We start from the raw sequence: 19422 nt of genomic DNA, 5'->3' as shown, positions 1-19422 counted from the left end.
GTTTTTCCGTAAGGCTCTACATGCAAACCAGATTCATCTCACTAAAGAAAAAAAAAAACCACTTTGTGGATTTGAGTAGCTTCCCACTTTCTTCCTTGCATGAGGCCTGCTTCCTATTCTTGGGTTCAATGTCATGTCCTCACAGATCATTCCTGTACGCAACTCACCTGGTATTTATAGGAAAAATCCAATCAACTCTACCAAAATGATAAGCTATCCTTTGACCTCAGTTAAGAAATAAAACTTATAGGTAAGCTTTTTTCCTTAAATTTGCTTTTTCCAGTAGTAGAGGTAAAAGATGCTTACTCTAAAAAGCCTGAGATACATAGATAAGCAGAAAGAAAATAAAGAAAAACATCACCTAGAGACAGTCACTATATTGTTATAGTGCTTTCTCTACTCACCACTCACTCAATTATTCAACAAATATTTATACATTGATTTACACTGTATGACAGGCACTTAGGATACAAATCTAAGTAAAAATAAAGTTTCAGTCCTTGTGGCGCTTACTGTATAGTATGGGAGATATGACTATATATCTAGAAGGTCTGAAAACAAGTTAAAATAGTGTGAACTCAGCAACAGGACTGGCAAATCACTACAGAGTAAACTGACCCAAAAATGAATGCTAATATAATACATAATATATTAGTAGAGGAAGGAGGAAAAGGGAAGAATTTTCAATAAACAACATTGGAATAACTGGTCAGCAATCTGATACCCCCAAAATTAATTACAGGTATCTTAAAGAGTTAAAGTTTTTTCAAAGACAAATGGAAAAAGAGAAAGAACTAAAAAGAAGTATTTATGAAACTTCTAAAGAGGTGAGGGCTATCTAAGCTTAAAAGCTGCAGAAGAAATCAAAAAGGAAACAAATTTGAATACATAAATTGAGACTTCTATCTAGTTTTTAAAAGGACTCACTTAGAACCAAAAAAGAAAGGCAAATAAGACCAGAAAAAATATTTTAAATAAATAACACAATAAAGTATTTTATCACATTTAGAAATTATACTAATAAAAATAACTTGTAAATCTCTGATATGCAGGATAAGGATATGAGGAGACCATTTGCAAAACGGGAACAGCTTCCTAGAAACAGAAATGGAATGTCAAAGGGTTTGTGCATTTCAAATTTTGATACTATACTACCAAACTGGCCTCACAAAAAAGTGTGCACCCACTTACAATCCCACATAGAATATATTAAAGAACCTACTTTCCCACAAACTCATAAACATCGCATTATTAATCTTTAATTTTTGTCAACCTGAAAGGCAAAAAAAAAAATCGTTTCATTTTAAATCCATTTCCTTAAGGAGAGTAGCCATTTTTATAGATATTTATTGGCCATTAGTATATTTTATTCGAAGAATTTAACTGTTCATGTTCTTTGCTCACTTTTCTGTCATCTTTTTTCTTTTTCATAGGTGCTCTTTTTTATGTTATCTTTTAGTCCTTGACTTTATAAGTTATGAAGACACCATAGTTTTAATCAAGGACTTAGTGTTTCAAATCTGAATCCAAGTTTCACCAACTTTCATATCATTAAATACATTGTTTCCAAAATGAAAGTGAATGTCACACAGAGAATCAGTGGCTGAGTTCCAGTGTTAAATATAACAAAACAAAGTATCCAAACACTAGCCTGCCCAAATAATTCCAAATAAAAATCAAACCCCTGGAACATAATGTAGAGTTTATGCTGCTGGAATGAGCGGAGCCAGCAGAGCAGCATTCTTGAGGAATGAGTTCTAAACAACAATCTTCTATTGTACTAAGTCGCACCCTCTTCAGTTAAATGAAATTATAACTCCAATGAGAGCATGCTATTTCCCAGGCTAATAACTCAAAATTACATGCAAAATAACCTGGCTGCTCTAGTTTACTCCCTACCATGCTCTACCCTCTCTTCCACAGAAGCAGCCAATTCCCCAACTGGTCAATTTATTCAATAAGTAACAGACCAAAAATGATGCCTCAACTCCACTTAAAGTAATAACAAGCTGCAATATATAAGGTGGTTTCAACCATTAAAGGTTTTTTTTCCCCCAAGTTATATCTTAGTTTTAGCTTTGCAGCAGCCATTTCACCCTTAGCCATTTGCTGTGGCTGTGCAAAGTGATACATATACACATATCTATGAAATGAGAGAAATACAAAAACACTGTCTAGATTAAAAATGTATTTATTCAGATTTGTTAGATGGCTCATCAAATAAATATTTGTATTATGTTTTAAGCTTTTGAGAAGTGCCTTGTGAGTAACGAAAATTTAATCCAATTAAACTGTAGAAACTTTCAAAAGCTGCTAAAACCATCCCATCTGTTGTGGGTTGAACTGTGTCCTCTATAAAGACAGGTTGAACTCCAATATTGTGAATGTGAACTGATTTGGAAATAAGGTCTTTGCAGATGTAATTAGTTAAAATAGGGTCACATTGGAGTAGGGTGGGCCCTAAATCCAATGACTGGTGTCCTTATAAGAAGGCCCTGAGAGAGACACAGGCACACAGACACTGAGGCCATGTGGCCAAGAAGGCAAAGATTGGAGTGATGCAGCTACAAGCCAAGGAACTCCAAGGACTGCCAACAATTATCTTCCCTACAGCCTTCAGGAGAGCATGACCCTGCTGACACCTTGATTTCAGACTGAGACCCTCCAGAACCGTGAAAGAATAAATTTCTGTTGTTTTAAGCCACCCAGTTTGTGGTTTGTTACAGCAGCCCTAGGAAACTAATAAACCATCCAATAAGAATTGTTGTAAACTCTATAAAGAATGGAAAGAAATGAGTTTTCCACAAGTTGACATAGAACTGTGGGTCCACAGCATCACTTGCTCTTTACAAAAAGGGTAATCATATGTCTCAGTTAGTAAAAACAGTCCTGGCTTATGCTTGCTGTCCTGGCATAAAAGCACCACTTTGATTCTCAAAAGTGACCTGCTTTGGAAAATAAATTACATGGTTGTCTTATTTATGAACAAGCCTAGAAATGCTCTCTGTTTGCCCACCTTCAAATCCCACCCTATTCAAATAATATCTGACTCCCCCTTCTCCACTGACCGAATAATTCCCTCTCTCCGGTTCTTACGGCATTTTATAAATACAGCTATTATAGTACTCACATTCTATTACAATTACTTGCTTACGTGTCACTCCACGTTCGTAGACTCATAGCACAGTGCCAGGAACAGAGTGAGTACTCAACAGACATTTTCTAAATTTATCAAATGATTTATTCAAAAGATTGACAAAGTACCTGTATAGAGAGTTTTCTTTCACTTTTGTCCCTTATACACTCTCCAGGTCCCAAAGAAAGTAAGAGTATAAAATTAAATAGCAAAACAACTAAGTTACAAAGCAATGGTTCTCAAATTTTAGTATGCATCAGTATCACTTGGAGGACTTGTTAAAACACAGAGTACTAGTACACAGAGTACTGGGCCCCAACCAAGAGTGTCTGGGGTAGGGCCTGAGAATTTGCCGTTTTTTCTTTTTCTTTTTTTTTTTTGCTGTGGAAGATTGGCCCTGGACTAACATCCGCGCCCATCTTCCTCTACTTTATATGTGGGACGCCTGCCACAGCATGGCTTGATAAGCAACGCATAGGTCCACGACCAGGATCCGAACCTGCGAACACTGGGCTGCCGAAGCGGAGCGCTCAAACTTAACCACTATGCCACCAGGCCAGCCCCTAGAATTTGCATTTCTAACAAATTCCCAGGTGATGTAGCTAGGAATTACTCTTGGAGAACCACTGCTATAAAGTAAGCACCACAATTATTAAAAGATTAATTTCTTCTCATGACTTCATTCCTAGTGGCAGACTCTCTTTCCTGAATACAATGGCATAGCTTGTGGCAGACTAACTCCTGCTGAGAACTAGGAAAGCTAGATACATTTTTTAAAGATTTTATTTACTTATTTATTTTCCCCCCCAAAGCCCCAGCAGATTGTTGGATGTCATAGCTGCACATCCTTCTAGTTGCTGTATGTGGGACGCGGCCTCAGCATGGCCAGAGAAGCGGTGCGTCAGTGCGCGCCCGGGATCCGAACCCGGGCCGCCAGCAGCGGAGCGCGCGCACTTAACCGCTAAGCCACGGGGCCGGCCCTAGATACATTTTTTAAATCAATGTTTAAATCAATCAGAAAGCAGCTAACACAACCAAGACTAGAAGGATTCTGGAAAAAAGAGAGGAACTGCAGAGAAACAAGACGACATTGCAGCCACTTTTTCCCAAAGTGCATCTGCTGATTCTGGGGCAAAAGGCTGAGCAGCCAGACTTTCCTTAGGCAGAGGAACCAAGAGATCTTTTGGAAGAGATGAAAAGCAAGACTAAAGGAGCCAAGATCCTGGTGAAAGAGGAGAGTCGAGAACCAAGCCTAACACAAGGCTGGTTTTCCCCTGAAGACATTTACCAAATTCTGCAGCAGCACAGAGAGGGCTTCAAAACAAAACTGAAACCCTCTGAAAATCAAGAGTAGAATTTTCAGCGATCTCACTGTTCTCAGGAGACAAAGATTATAGTATAGAAGCCATCAGAGGGAGGGACCTCTCTGAATTCACTAGACAATTAGTTGGAAGCCCTGGATGGCTACTTGCTAGCAGTAAAGGCAAACTAGAGGGAAACATAGCCTTATCAAAACTGCAGCACAACCTCAACCATCAACTCAGTCTCTAATAGGATTAGATGATAGGCCCCCACTCTACCTGGCTAGCAAAAGTGAGGGGAGATTTCCTCTCTGAAAAAAGAATAGCATCATCTGGTGCTTCATTTTATTCACAGTACCCAGCATTCATATAACTGAAAACCAAAAGGGAAAAACAGACAATAGAAACAGATGCTCAGATGATCCAGACATCGGATCAGAAAGACTTTTCAATAACGATGGTTATTTAAATTTCCTATTTAAAAAAGGGAAAAGAACATATAAAAAGATGAAGAATTCCAACTGAGAATTGGAATCTATAAGAATCAAACTAGATCTGAAAAGTACGATAACTAAAACTAAGAATTCAAAGAGTAGATTTAACAGCAGACCACATAACAGCAGAAAAGAGAATTAGTAACTGGAACCCAAATCAATAAAACATACCCATACTGAAACAGAGAGAAATACTAATAGAAAATATGGGGGTAAAAAGTGTAAAGAGAATGAGGGACACTGTGAAAAAGTCTACCAGTGTGTAATTGGAGTCCCAAAAGGAGAGGAGAGAGTTATTAGGGCAGAAGCAATATTAAGAAGAATGAAATTTTCAAAATTGATGAAAAGACAACCCACAAATTAAAGAAACTCTGTGACCCCCAAGCAGAATAAACACAAAGAAAACCACACAGAGATATAGAATAATTAAGTTGTTGATAATTAAAAACAAAGAGAAATGCCTAAAAGTAACCAGTGGAAAAACGACACATTACTTTCTTAGGAGCAACAATAAAATTAACAAAATAAATTCTCAAAAGAAATAATAAAAACCAGAAGACAATGGAATGATATCTTGAAAGTGCTGAAAGAAAATAAATGCCCATCTAGAATGTGGTACTCAGTGATCATTTCCTTTAAAAATAAATGCAAAATACAGATATTTTCAGACAAACAAAAAAACGAAAGAATTTATTATGGACAGACTTGCATTAGAAGAAATACCAGAGGGAACTCTTCAGAAGGAAAAGAAAATTATCCTATCCCAAACAGAAAGACAGAAATACAGGAAGAGATGAAGAGCAATGGAAAGAGTAAATATGTAAGTAAATGTACATGAATATCAATTATACAAAACAAAAACTTCTTATAGGTCTTAAAATATATGTAGAATTAAAATGGGTGAAACAGTAATACAACGAGGCAGAAAAAAGACAAATGGAGTTAGTATCTAAAGTTCTAGCATTATTGGAGAAGTGGTAAAAGTTATAATTTGTATTAGACTGTAATAAATCAAGGGTGTATGTATCTCTAGTGTAACCACAGAAAGAACAGTAAAAGAATTATAACTAAAAATTACTAAAGGGGAAAAATTAAATAACAATTGGATAATAAACAATCCAAAAGAAGGCAAGAAAAAAGGAAACAGGAACAAAAGAGGCGAGTCAAAAAGAAAATTTACGGGCCAGCCCCGTGGCTTAGCGGTTAAGTGCGCGCACTCCGCTGCTGGCGGCCGGGGTTCGGATCCCGGGCGCGCACCGAGGCACCGCTTCTCCGGCCATGCTGAGGCCGCCTCCCACATACAGCAACTAGAAGGACGTGCAACTATGACGGAGAACTATCTACGCGGGCTTTGGGGGGCGAGGGGGAGGAGGATTGGCAATAGATGTTAGCTCAGAGCTGGTCTTCCTCAGCAAAAAGAGGAGGATTAGCACGGATGTTAGCTCAGCGCTGATCTTCCTCACAAAAAAAAAAAAAAGAAAGAAAGAAAATTTATCAAAAGATGACAGATGTAACACCAAATACAGTGAAAACTACATTAAATAGAAATGGACTAAATATTCTAATTTAAAGACTACAATTGTCAGACTAAAGAAAAAATACTAAATCTAACTTCACAATGCTTTCTAGCACAAAGAAAGTTTGAAAGTGTAAGGATGGAAAAAGATATAGTATCCAACATTTACCAAGAGAAAGCTAGTAAAGCTGTATTGATATCATACAAAGTCGACTTTAAGGCAAAAAGCACTACTAATGATTAAAAGATAACAGTGTTAATCCACCAAGAAAATTCTAATGTCAGCCAAATGGTTAGAAATTAGTCATCACTGGGAGCTAAGAATACTTTTACCAATTGCAGTGAAGGTCAATGCAAAGCACTAGCTGTGATCAATTCTGTTTAGAAAATTTATGGCAGCTCAAAGAAGAGTAGAACTACACAATAACACAGAGCATAAATATCAGACTTGGCAATACTATAAAACTTACACATACACCTTATGGTGAGTTCTGAAATGTTGATACAAAATACTAAATTTTTTACAATCGCAAAATAAAAGGTAGACGGTTTTAGGGGCCAGCCCAGTGGTGAAGTGATTAAGTTCACACGCTCTCCTTTGGTGGCCTGGGGTTCGCGGGTTTGGATCCCAAGTGCAGGCCTATGCACCACTTATCAAGCCATGTTGTGGCAGGTGACCTACATATAAAGTAGAGGAAGATGGGCACAGATGTTAGCTCAGGGCCAATCTTCCTCAGGAAAAAGAGGATTGGCAACAGGTATTAGCTCAGGGCTAATCTTCCTCGCCAAAAAAAAAAAGAAAAAGGTAGACAGTTTTAGACGACAAAAACATATACAGTTACGAGTCGCTTAACAATGGGGATGCGTTCTGAGAAATGCATCGTTAGACAATTTTGTTGTTGTGTGAACATCACAGAGTGTTCTTACACAAACCTAGATGGTATAGCCTACTACACACCACTGCTATATGGTATAGCCTATTGCCCCTAGGCTACAAACCTGTACAGCATGTACATGTACTGTCACATGTTACTGTAGGCAATTATAACACAATGGTAAGGATTTGTGTAGTTAAACATATCTAAACATAGAAAAGGTATAGTAAAAATACAGTATAAAAGATAAAAAATAGTACACCTTTATAAGGCATTTACCATGAAGGGAGCTTACAGGACTGGAAGTTGCTCTGAGTGAGTCAGTGAGTGAACGCAAACACCTAGGACATTACTATATACTACTGTAGATGTTATAAACGCTGTACACCTAGGCTAAATTTACAAAAAAATATTTTTCTTTCTTCAATAAAAAATTAACCTTAGCCTATAATCACCAAGACAAAAAACAACAAATGTTGGAGAGGATGTGGAGAAACAGGAACCCTCATACACAGCTGGTGGGAATGCAAACTGGTGCAGCCTCTATGGAAAATGGTATGGAGATTCCTCAAAGAATTAAAAATAGAGATGCCCTATGATCCAGCCATCCCACTACTGGGAATCTATCCAATGAACCTGAAATCAACAATCCAAAGAGGCTTATGCACCCCTATGTTCACTGCAGCATTATTCACCATAGCCAAGAAGTGGAAGCAACTTAAGTGTCCCTCAACTGACGACTGGATCAAGAAAATGTGGTGTATATATATACCATGGAATACTACTCAGCCATAAAAAAAGACAAAATCGTCCCATTTGCAACAACATGGATGGGCCTGGAGGGTATTATGTTAAGTGAAGTAAGCCAGAGGAGAAAGACAAACACTGTATGATCTCACTCATATGTGGAATATAAACCAACACATGGACAGAGAAAACTGTATTGTGGTTACCAGGGGCAATGGGGGTGGGGGGTGAGGGGTGGGGGGTGGGCACAAGGGGTGAAGGGAGTCATATATATGGTGACGGACAAACAAAAATGTACAACCCAAAATTTCACAATGTTAAAAACTATTAAAACATCAATAAAAAAAATTAACCTTAGCTTACTATAACTTAACTTTATAAACTTAACAAATTTTTCTTAACTTTTTTGACTCTTTTGTAATAATACAGCTTAAAACAAACACATTGTACAGCTGTATAAAAATATTTTCTTTCTTTATAGCCTTATTCTACAAGCTTTTTTCTATTTTTTAAATTTTTTATTTATTTTTTTTTACTTTTTAATCTTTTTTTGTTAAAAACTAAGACACAAACACACACATCAGCTTAGGCCTACACAGGGTGAGGGTCATCAACATCACCGTCTTCCAGCTCCATGTCTTGTTCCACTGGAAGGTCCTTAGGGGCAATAACATGCATGGAGCTGTCATCTCCTATGATAACAATGCCTTCCTCTGGAATACCTCCTGAAGGACCTGCCTGAGGTTCTTCTTGAGGAGGTGTCACCCTTTTCAGAAATATGTCCATGGTGGTTTGCTTGCTTTTTTTTTTTCACCATGGATTTGCTTGTAAACAGATAATGCACCACACTGCTTGTAACTAGAACATTCCTCTCTATTAATGAAAACCTTTTGGTGTTGGGTTCCATGTTTTCAAACTCTTTAAGAATCTTGTTGAAGTCTGCAAAAGCTTCTGCTAAACTGTTCACTGTGAATTTTCTTAGAGGTTCTTCTTCTTTTTCTTCTCCTGCAGTTTCCTTTTCTCGTGCCTCTTCTTCAGCTATGCGTTCCTGTTCCAGTTCCCACAACTCCTCATCAGTCAATTCCTCAGGAACCACCTCTAGGAGCTCCTCAATGTCATCCTCATCCACACCCAGGTTACAGTTGTTTGCCATCTCAACCACAGCCTAGTTGATTTTTGCAACCTCCTCATCCTTGGCAAATCCTCTGAAGTCATGGACAAACCTCTGGAGTGTCTTCTTCCAGATGCCATTCATACACTTACGGGTGACATCACCTGAGGCCCAAGCAAGGGTCTTGATGCAGTCACAGGTGTTGTAATCCTTCCACAATTACATCAGTGTCTTCTCAGTGTCTTCCTCAGTTGCAGCAATAGCCTGGGCAAAGGTCCTTCTCAGGCAGTAGGTCTTAAAAGCTGCTGTAACTCCTTGATCCATTGGTTGAATCAAAGAGGTGGTGTTTTCAGGGAGAAACACTGCTTTGATATTGGGATGAAGATCACCAATAAAAAAGCAGGATGTCCAGGAGCATTATCAACAATAAGCAAAACCTTGAAAGGTATGTTATTCTCCAAACAGTACTTCTCTGTTTCGCTGGCATAGTAATTCAGGAGGGCATCCTGGAAGGGGAGCTGGGTCATCCATGACTTCTTACTGGTCCTGCAGTACACTGGCAGTATGTGCTTATTAATATGCCTGAAAGCCCTGGAGTTCTCACTGTGCCAGATCACAAAGGGTTTCAATTTGTAGCCTGCACCAGTGTCCCAAGCAAGAATATTATCCTGTCCTCAAAAGCCTTGAAACCTGGCATTGATTTGGCTTCCTTATGCATGAAAGCCCTTTCAGGCATCCATTTCCAAAATAGGGAGGTTTCATCCATACTGAATATTTGCTCTGGGCAGTAATCTTCCTCCATAACCAGTTTATCTCGAGTTTCTTTTTTTTTTTTTTTTTTGGTGTTGGCAGATTTTTTATTATATTCATATTGGTAGATCTTGAAGTGGTATTGTATTTTTTTTAATTTTTTGTTTATTGCAGTAACATTGGTTTATGACATTGTAAAAATTTCAGGTGTACATCATTGTACTTCTATTTCTGCATAGATTACATCATGTTCACCACCAAAATACTAATTACAACCCATCACCACACACATGTACCGAATTATCCCTTTCACCCTCCTCCCTCCCCCCTTCCCCTCTGGTAACCACCAATCCAATCTCTGTCCTTATGTGTTTGTTTATTGTTGTCATTATCTACTACTTAATGAAGGAAATCATACGGTATTTGACTTTCTCCCTCTGACTTATTTCACTTTGCATTATACCCTCAATGTCCATCCATTATCTCGAGTTTCTAAACATTCTTCAGCTGCCTTCACATCAGCATTCACAGACTCACCACTCACTTTCACATTATGTAATGAACAACAATTAGCAGTAAATTGAACATTGTAGTCGGATCCAGCCTTTTCTTTCAACATCACAAACTTTTTGCTTTGGCCATGATTGTCATGATGCTGAGAGGGATACACTTCTGTGCGTGGTCTTCAATCCAGGTCATTAGAAGTTTCCCCAGGTCTGAAATAGGCCCTTTTCAAATTTTCGTTAGTCTTGTTGCCTTCAATGAAGCAGATCCTTGAACAGCTTTCGTCACTTTGTTGTTGTTCTTCAGGATCGTAGCTATGGTGGAATGGGACATGCCTGACTGGGAGCAATAACCATCATGGACTTTGTAACTTCATAGACTTTAATCACTTTAATTTCGTTTTCAGGTCAATCACTCAATGTGGCCTCTTACTGGCAACATTACAGTGGATTTTGTTTACTTAGGGGCAATAATGAAAAAAACAACATGAGATTAAATCAAGCACAAGAGAAAACAATGCAATCAAGGGACACAGTAAACGCGAGATGTATGAGGCTGCTGCCAGCATAACACAGCATACTGTTTTACAGTAAACTTTATCTTTTACAAGTAGAAAGAGTATACTCTAAAATAACGATAAAAAGTATGGTAAGTACATAGAACAGTAGCATAGTCGTTTATAATCATTAGCAAGTATTATGCACTGCATATAATTGTTATGTGCTATACTTTTATACAACTGACAGCTCAGTAGGTTTGCACCTGCCTTGCCACAAACACGTGAGTAACGCACTGTGCTACATACGCTAGCTACGACATCACTAGGCAATAGGAATTTTTCAGCTCCATTATAAACTTATGGGGCGACCATCATATATGCAGTCTGTCATTGACCGGAACGTCCTTATGCGGTGCATGACTGTACATTAACAAGGATCAGAAGACATTCTGCAGTGATATAGTGTCTATAGACTGGGTAGTTTGATAAAGTCACTAAAATTCATAACTATAAAAACTATACCTCCTGAAATTAAACCCTCAGAAAGGAGGAAAAAAACACCTTTTAAAAGTATTTTCTAGTACTCAGATTCTTCTTCCCCAAATACAGTGAAAGCATTCAATGAAGAACGAAATTGAAATCTTTGCACTACACTTAACCTAAATGGCAGAATCACCATCACAAACATTATTTGTTGTGTTTGGGGCAGGAATTGGTTGGGCCTAAAATCCAACCTCCTGATCGGTTTTTCTGTCAGAAACTAAGAATTTTAAACCTCAAAAGAACCTCAACTTATTTCTCAAGCACTATTTTATTTATACACAAAGAAATAAGCTGAGAATCTTATTATATATAATATATATATAATTTATTTATTCACTTATTAGACCAACCTTCTGAAAAGGCAAAAATTCCTCTTTAAGGAATTAGCCTACAACCTCTTATGGGTAACAAAAAAGAAAATCTGTCTGCAATTTGCTCCCAAAAAACGTCCAAGAACAAAAATAGGCTCTTGGGAAAAAGTGGTATCTACTCAACACAGCTGACATTCAAAGAACTTAAATACTGAATTTCAATATTGTCTCTGTTATCAGACATTCTATTTCCTGGGGCAGGTAATATCATAACAATGTTTTGTAGAAGAAGCAGCAGTTAGCATACGGGTACGAAAACACTTTGCCATCTGATTATTTCTCATAAATGATATTTAAGATGTGTCCAGGGGCTGGCCCCGTGGCTTAGCGGTTAAGTGCACACGCTCCGCTGCTGGCGGCCCGGGTTCGGACCCTGGGCGCGCACTGATGTACCGCTTCTCTGGCCATGCTGAGGCCGCGTCCCACATACAGCAACTAGAAGGATGTGCAGCTATGACATACAACTATCTACTGGGGCTTTGGGGGAAAAATAAATAAATAAAATTATTTAAAAAAAAAAAAAAAAGATGTGTCCATTCATGACTATTCAACATTTGAAACCCTAAACAAATAAAATCTACACACTTATCACACTACAACCCCAACTGCAATGGCCAATTAATTTATACAAATAAAAATACAATCCAGTTTGCTAAGTAGAAGCCAAGCATTTTACTTCCTGAGACACTAATTATAACGGATTTTAGACATTCTATTTCATCAGCCTACAGTTTTGTTTTTTGTTTTCACATTTTTTATTTGCTTTCTTCTATAATATCCTATTCAAAACTTTGGTCGATAGCCCAACTCATTTTTCAGAACATATTTAAAAAACAATGTCAAAAGCTCTACGGAAATGCAATTAAGGAAGCACTACGTTACATAATTATATTTAGACAAGCACAATTCCACCCACTGTTTACTGATTAAGGATGAATAAGGATGTTCTCTGTTCTCCAGTTTCACAGGCTAAGTCACAATTCACAATATACTGTAGGAATTATATTATAGTACTTCAAAATAAAATGATCTGGAATTACCTGGAATCATCTCGTATGAAAACTCAAAATAAATAATGGTTTACTTATCTGTACAACTCCAATGCAATAAAATTCCTAATAAAACACAGAATTAGATTTAAGAACACATATACCTGGGCCGGCCCCGTGGCTTAGCGGTTAAGCGCAGGCACTCCGCCACTGGTGGCCCGGGTTCGGATCCCGGGCGTGCACCAACGCACTGCTTCTCCAGCCATGCTGAGGCCTCGACCCACATACAGCAACTAAAAGGATGTGCAACTATGACATAACAACTACCTACTGAGGCTTTGGGGGGGGGGGGGGAAAGGAGGAGAACTGGCAACAGATGTTAGCTCAGAGCCGGTCTTCCTTAGCAAAAAGAGGAGGATTAGCATGGATGTTAGCTCAGGGCTGATCTTCCTCACCACAAAAAAAAAAAAAAAAAAGAACAAACATACCTAAGCAATGTCACTACAAAAGTATAACCTAAATTCACCCCAAATCATAGCAGTGACATCACCAGCTAAAGTTTTACTCTAAAATATAAACATAAACCTCTTTTTCCAGAATGGCACACTATCTTTAAAAATACCACTGTGGCTTTCCTGATCTCATGAGACAAATTTATAGCAAACAGAAAGAAAAAAATACGCATTTAAGATGCAAACAGGGACCAGCCCCATGGCTTAGCGGTTAAGTGCGTGCACTCCGCTACAGGCGGCCCCGGTTCGGATCCCAGGCACACACTGACGCATGGCTTGTCGGGCCATGCTGAGGTGGCGTCCCACATACAGCAACTAGAAGGATGTGCAACTATGACATACAACTATCTACTGGGGTTTTGGGGAGAGAAAAGGGAAAAAAAAAAGGAGGAAGATTGGCAATAGGTGTTAGCTCAGGGCCAGTCTTCCTCAGCAAAAAGAGGAGGATTGGCATGGATGTTAGCTCAGGGCTGATCTTCCTCACAAAAAAAAAAAAAAAAAAGCAAGATGCAAACAAACACATAAAATAATATTCCCATTTCCCCAGTCCTGATGGATGCCTAAAAGATGTATTTTTCCCCAGCTTTACAAACTATGGCTAAATGCCCTGAACTTGTAGCTCCCAGCCCATTTTCTGGACGGGAAGATCCAGAACTGTTCAAGGCGCTTCTGTAATGGTGGGTTCTGATACTTGCCAAATGTGTTTACTTCTATTAACTGTGTAGGTCCAGCCCCATCTTGTGGGCTCACAGTCTATTTCGCCTCATGTAGTATAAAGTCATGGTCAGGTGCAGATCACTGAGTTGGTCAGACTACCTGAGTTCAAATCTCCATCATCTCTTGCATGGCTTGGAACAAGTTACTGCTCTGAACCACATTTCTTCATATTTTCCTTTTAAGAAGCAGGGTGAGGAGAGAAGACCACACCGAGATAATGCAAGTAAAGAGCTTATTACTAGCACAGTGTCTGGCCCACCTTAGCCCTTGATAAATCTGCATTATTATACTTACTTAAAAGGGCAACTTTTTAGCTTGAGCAAAATATAGATATATTAATTTACTGGTCACTCCAAGATGAGTGGATCTGTTCTCTTCTTAAAAATAAATGATATTCCTGGACTTTTCAAGCCAAGGCTCTCTGTGCTGGGGTTAATACTCCAAATCTACTTCCAGCAAGGAATCTTAGGTATGTTGTCTGGTATTCCCTTAGCCCATCTCTGTGTGGAGGTGAGGGGACTTTTCATATAAATATTTGTTCTTGTCAGACTCCTCCATTTTTATACCCCCCATGATAAAGCATCTCTGCTAAAAACACGGCTCTGTGATTAATCAACAACATAAAAAATAGTACTGGAGGAACTTGTCAGGAAGCACAAACTCAAACCCCACTGCTGATAAATTCATAAAAGCTCCACTGAGAAACAGAGTATTTATGGAAGGAAACCCGAAGAATGTGAAATCCATCTCCTTATCCAGATAATCTAAAACAGATCCTTAAATTAAATCAGTCTAGAGATCTAAGTACTTAGACCACAGTATTTTGCCAGCACCAGAACTGCTTTTACTGAATTATGTTTTTGTCATCAACCTACACAATGAGGCAATGAGGAATTTTACTGAAAAACAAAGTAAAACATAACATAGCCCTTTGAAATACACACTGTATTGACTTCAGGATGTAGTTGAGTTTCTCAATCCAAGGAGTCTTTGGGAATCCAAAGGAGAAGTTGGTCTTTTATCTTATGGTCACCAAACCATGTAACTGATTACATTTCTCTCTGAACTGGCTACTAAAAAAGCAGTCGAATTTGTGGCACCCTAACAAATACTTAAGACTTCAGTCCAAGTACTTTTGTGTACAGATCTCATTCCTGCTTCCATCTGAACTTTTCTCCCTCAGTCCTGAATTCATCAGCCCCTTATTTCTGTAAGTCAACAACAGTATGTTATATGTATCTTTGTAAGTTATTACAAATTCTTTCTGGAACAAGATGTGATATAAGTAAATGATATGCTCTACTTAAAAAACATTATAGCACAATAAGAAGACTTTTTCTTCCATTAATAAACATTTTATGAGTTCAATTCCTAAAGGCATTATCTTTTTTGTGCGCCAAAAAAAAAAGTGCTTTAGTAAATATTATGTCTAAAATTAGAAAATTCTAACAAGAGAGGAACTACAAAAATAAAACACTTTCATGATGTATTTTTCGTGTGTGTGAGGAAGATTAGCCCTGAGCTAACATCTGCTGCCAATCCTCCTCTTTTTGCTGAGGAAGACTGGCCCTGAGCTAACATCCGTGCCCATCTTCCTCCACTTCATATGGGACGCCGCCACAGCATGGCTTGACAAGCGGTGCATCGGTGCGCGCCTGGGATCTGAACCTGCGAACCCCGGGCCACTGAAGCAGAGCACAGGCACTTAACCGCTACGCCACCGGGCCAGCCCCTCATTATGTATTTTGAACTTTGGAACTCACAGAAAACTGTAAATATATCCCTAAGTAAAACTCCCCAAAAAGTCATTTTTAGTTTTAAAATACAGACCAAATCACCATAAATGCAATTACAATTGAGTATTTATTCCCAATGGGAACTAAAAAGACTAGCTTCAAAAATGATTTAGAAGATTTTTGTACAACTCCTTCTGAGTTGCCCTGTGCCTGGCACAGAGGATGCTGCCAACCATTCCTTAAGGTGAGACAGCACAGAATTTAAAGCCCCAAAGGCTCTTGCTACATTCCTACTTCAGGGATTTCACCAATCTCCTTGCTGTGATTTGAGGAAAACAAAAAACTTAAGATTCTCTTAGTGCATAAAATTTTACCCATTCATAAGTTCATACTTATCATTCTGATAATAACTTCTGACTTTTAACTACATATTTATCAAATTAATTGATTATAATTACAGTGCTTCACCCTCTTAGTGACCATAAACAAGTGAGCTATGCTATGAGAAACATGAAAAAATGTTCTACTATACAATAAAAATTATACTTCCTAACCCACCAACAGTAACTTCATCAACAACAGGAATATCACAGGGTAACTTGAAAGCAGCACCACAGAAGTAGAGCCTTTCTTAAAGCATTTTAGGAGCTTTATCCAAATATCAAACAGATAAAATATGAGTTACATAATATTAAGTGGGATAAAGATAAGTCTACTGTTGTTTCTCCTAAGTGTTTATTCAACAATAGTCTAGATTATTTTAAGACATTTCAGTCATATCAAACAACATACATAATGTTTCTACAACGCTTTATGATAGAAATGAGCATTTAATAAGATTTTCAAAATGTTTGGCCTCTACTGTGAAACTCTTGTTATTAGTGTTATAACTTTATTGATGGGTTAAGAAGCCACTTAACAGCATCTCTATTCTGAGTCACAGAATAGACAGGTGTTATGTTACACAGGTTTCCCCTACATTTTAGGGATGGGTCATCTCTGTTAGAGATGTTAACTTTGCAACCAGCATAAACACCCGTGCCAAAAATTAAACCCATTCTGTCAGGATTGCAATTCTGTGTCTCTAGCCAAAGACTGACACAAATACATGAAATAGGATCTTAGTCCTTCTATATGTTGATATTAAAATATGTTAAATTTTAATTTAATCAATTATATGTTGATATTAAAATATGTTAAATTTTAATTTAATCAATATCAATTTAAAATTGATATTAAAATATCAATTTTTTTTCACTGAAAACCAATATCAGAAATCAATGAATTCTCAATAAGTCAACAAGTACTCATGGAACATTTGTGAATGCCCAACTTGGACTGAGAATGCAGAGATAAAAGCAGAATTCCTGTTTATAGACGCTTACAAATTAGCAGGGTCAGACACTCACACACAAAGAAACAATTAGCAAATGAGTATACAATTCAATTCCAACATTTAATGAGCAGAAAAGATTAAAATACAAGATAGCACATAATCAAGCACTATATTGGGCACAATCCTCATCAGTCACATAGCAGCCTGTGTGTAAGATCTACATAAAATTCCACTTTAACTACAATTCCATTTGAACTACACAACGACCCTCCTTAAAACCCCTCCCTAGTTCTGTCATCATCAGATAAAAGTCCAAGCTCCTGCCTCTCTGCCCCTATCTGCCACTGGCCTCTGCACTGTACTCTTTCACTTTTCAAAAACCATCTCCTGGTAGTTACTGGCCTCGTCTCCTTCAGTAGCCCCACTCCTACATTCCCACCTACTGCTAAAATTCCCACCACCTTGTTAATCTGAATGTCACTCATCCTTCAAGACACTTCCAGAAAGTATTCTTTGAGAGGGACACCCTAAGTGACCTCCCTCAGTGCTCTACCCTTGCTCACACTACTTAACCACATTGTATTGAAAGTATCTTTGCTGTCCCTCTCTCTCTCCTAAAGTGGCTAACTTCTAGAGAGAAGAAACATGATTGCTTCAAAGGTCAGTAAAAATTCAAATCCTGAACACTTCTTCATCTCCGAATAAGAACCAGTAACTCTTTAAAAGTTAACATTATCATTAAATACACTAATAATATAATCAAATCTTCTTGCACTCTCAGCAAGCTTTCTTGGTGCAACTATTTTAACTAATACTTTTTTTTTTTTTTTTTTTTTTTAGCAGTTTTAGGTTTACAGAAAACACCCAACTCTTGAAATCCAAAAGCCTACTCCCCAGGTGATGCTCTAAACTCGTCCTGGCCAATTTTCACATCTTATCTCAAGGGCAACACAGCCCACCAGCGCCAACTGACACGCTTCCCAGCCACAGGGCTTGGTCACCAGCGCTGAGACACCACCAGCTGTCTATGACCTACTCTCCAAAACAGCTGAGTCCTTCCTCCCTCTCTACTAAACTTCCGTGACGGACATCATCTCTGTTCTCCTCCAAGACGGCTAGGAAGCAAGGAACTCTGCTCCTAACCCTAGGCCCACAACTTCGCCCTAAGCCACGGGCGAAAGTTAGGACGAGTCTTCAAGTCCCCGCGCCACGAAAGACAGCACCCTTCCCAAGACCGACGCGGGTTCGTGAAGTCACGGCGCCCCTGCCAAGGCCGGGCTGCGATCTGGGTCCGAGCCTCCAATCCAGAACGATCCCCGAGGGGCCCAGGGCACGACCCGACCGGCCGCCACCACAGGTGTCCCTTCGGACTCCGCAGACTGGACAGTGAGGGAGCCGGCCAGAAGGAGGCCATCCCGCGGGGGGTGGACAGGTGACAGGAGGCGGCCAGGAAATGATAAGCGTCTGTCCGTCGGTGTTGGGCCGGGCCGTGGAGAACTCGGCGACGAGCGCCCGAAACCCGGAGGCTGAGCACTAAGAGACTTAAGGGAGCGGGCGACGGCCTGAGCCGGCCAGGGCCGCGCTGGGGGCGCGGGGTTGGGACGGAGGGCGGCAGGAGGCACTGAAGCGAAACGGCCCCGGCCGGCTGGACGGCACGGACGGATGACCCAGCAACCCCCGCCGGGACGGCGCCGCCTCCCGCTGCCCGGAGCCGAGAACCGCGCTGCCCTCGACCCCTGTCCGTCTGCTCCATACCTCGTCCGCGGCTCCAACGGCGTCGGCACCGCCGCTCTCCCCTCGGCGCTAGAGTAGGTCCGGGCTCTGGGAGTCCACAACCCGCCCTCACGCCGGCCCTCCCCCTCTCACGCCCCGCCCCTGGCGCCGCGAGCGCACGTCACGCACGCACAGACGTCACTTCCGAGGCCCGCGGCTGTCCGTGGGAGATTACCGTTGCGGGCTCCAGGGGAAATCTGCGCTGGGTGGGGAGAGGCCGAGGCTGACGTGAATGACAGCACTGACGATGCCGGGGGCAAGGGAAAGGAGGCGGCCTCCAGGCCAGCCGTGGGGCGGTGGCTTGGAGCGTTCGGGAGCCGGCCGCGATGCCGGTGGTTCCTTGTCTTTAACTCAGTCCCTGCTTCCGGGTTCCGACTCGCGGTAGCCCGAGGGCGACACTGCCCCTTGGGTGCCGCCTGACCCTCGGCCGCTGTAGCAGCGTGGAATGGGAGGCGCAGGCCGCCGAGGCTGCAGGAGAGGAGTCGCTGGGCCAGTAGACGGTTGCCAGCCCG

At 40.0% G+C, this 19422-nt stretch overlaps 1 protein-coding gene across 3 annotated transcripts in view; it reads right to left on the bottom strand.

Annotated features, from left to right (window-relative positions):
* Positions 1 to 18983, bottom strand: part of RABGEF1 (RAB guanine nucleotide exchange factor 1) — a 67009-nt gene extending 48026 nt beyond the window's left edge. For 2 of the 3 annotated variants that reach the window (XM_014794598.2, XM_004439502.3), the window contains exon 1: positions 18893 to 18983. The gene's annotated coding sequence lies outside the window, so the exon portion shown is untranslated. The remainder of the gene's footprint in view (positions 1 to 18892) is intronic. The other variant, XM_087417402.1, reaches the window with a different exon arrangement.
* Positions 18984 to 19422: the final 439 nt, after the last annotated feature.

The sequence above is a fragment of the Ceratotherium simum genome, chromosome 26, assembly GCF_057802395.1.
Source record: "Ceratotherium simum simum isolate JZ-2026a chromosome 26, ASM5780239v1, whole genome shotgun sequence".
Lineage (NCBI taxonomy): Eukaryota > Metazoa > Chordata > Mammalia > Perissodactyla > Rhinocerotidae > Ceratotherium > Ceratotherium simum.
Note: the sequence above shows the minus strand (reverse complement) of the source record. Positions and strands in the feature narration are given on the sequence as shown.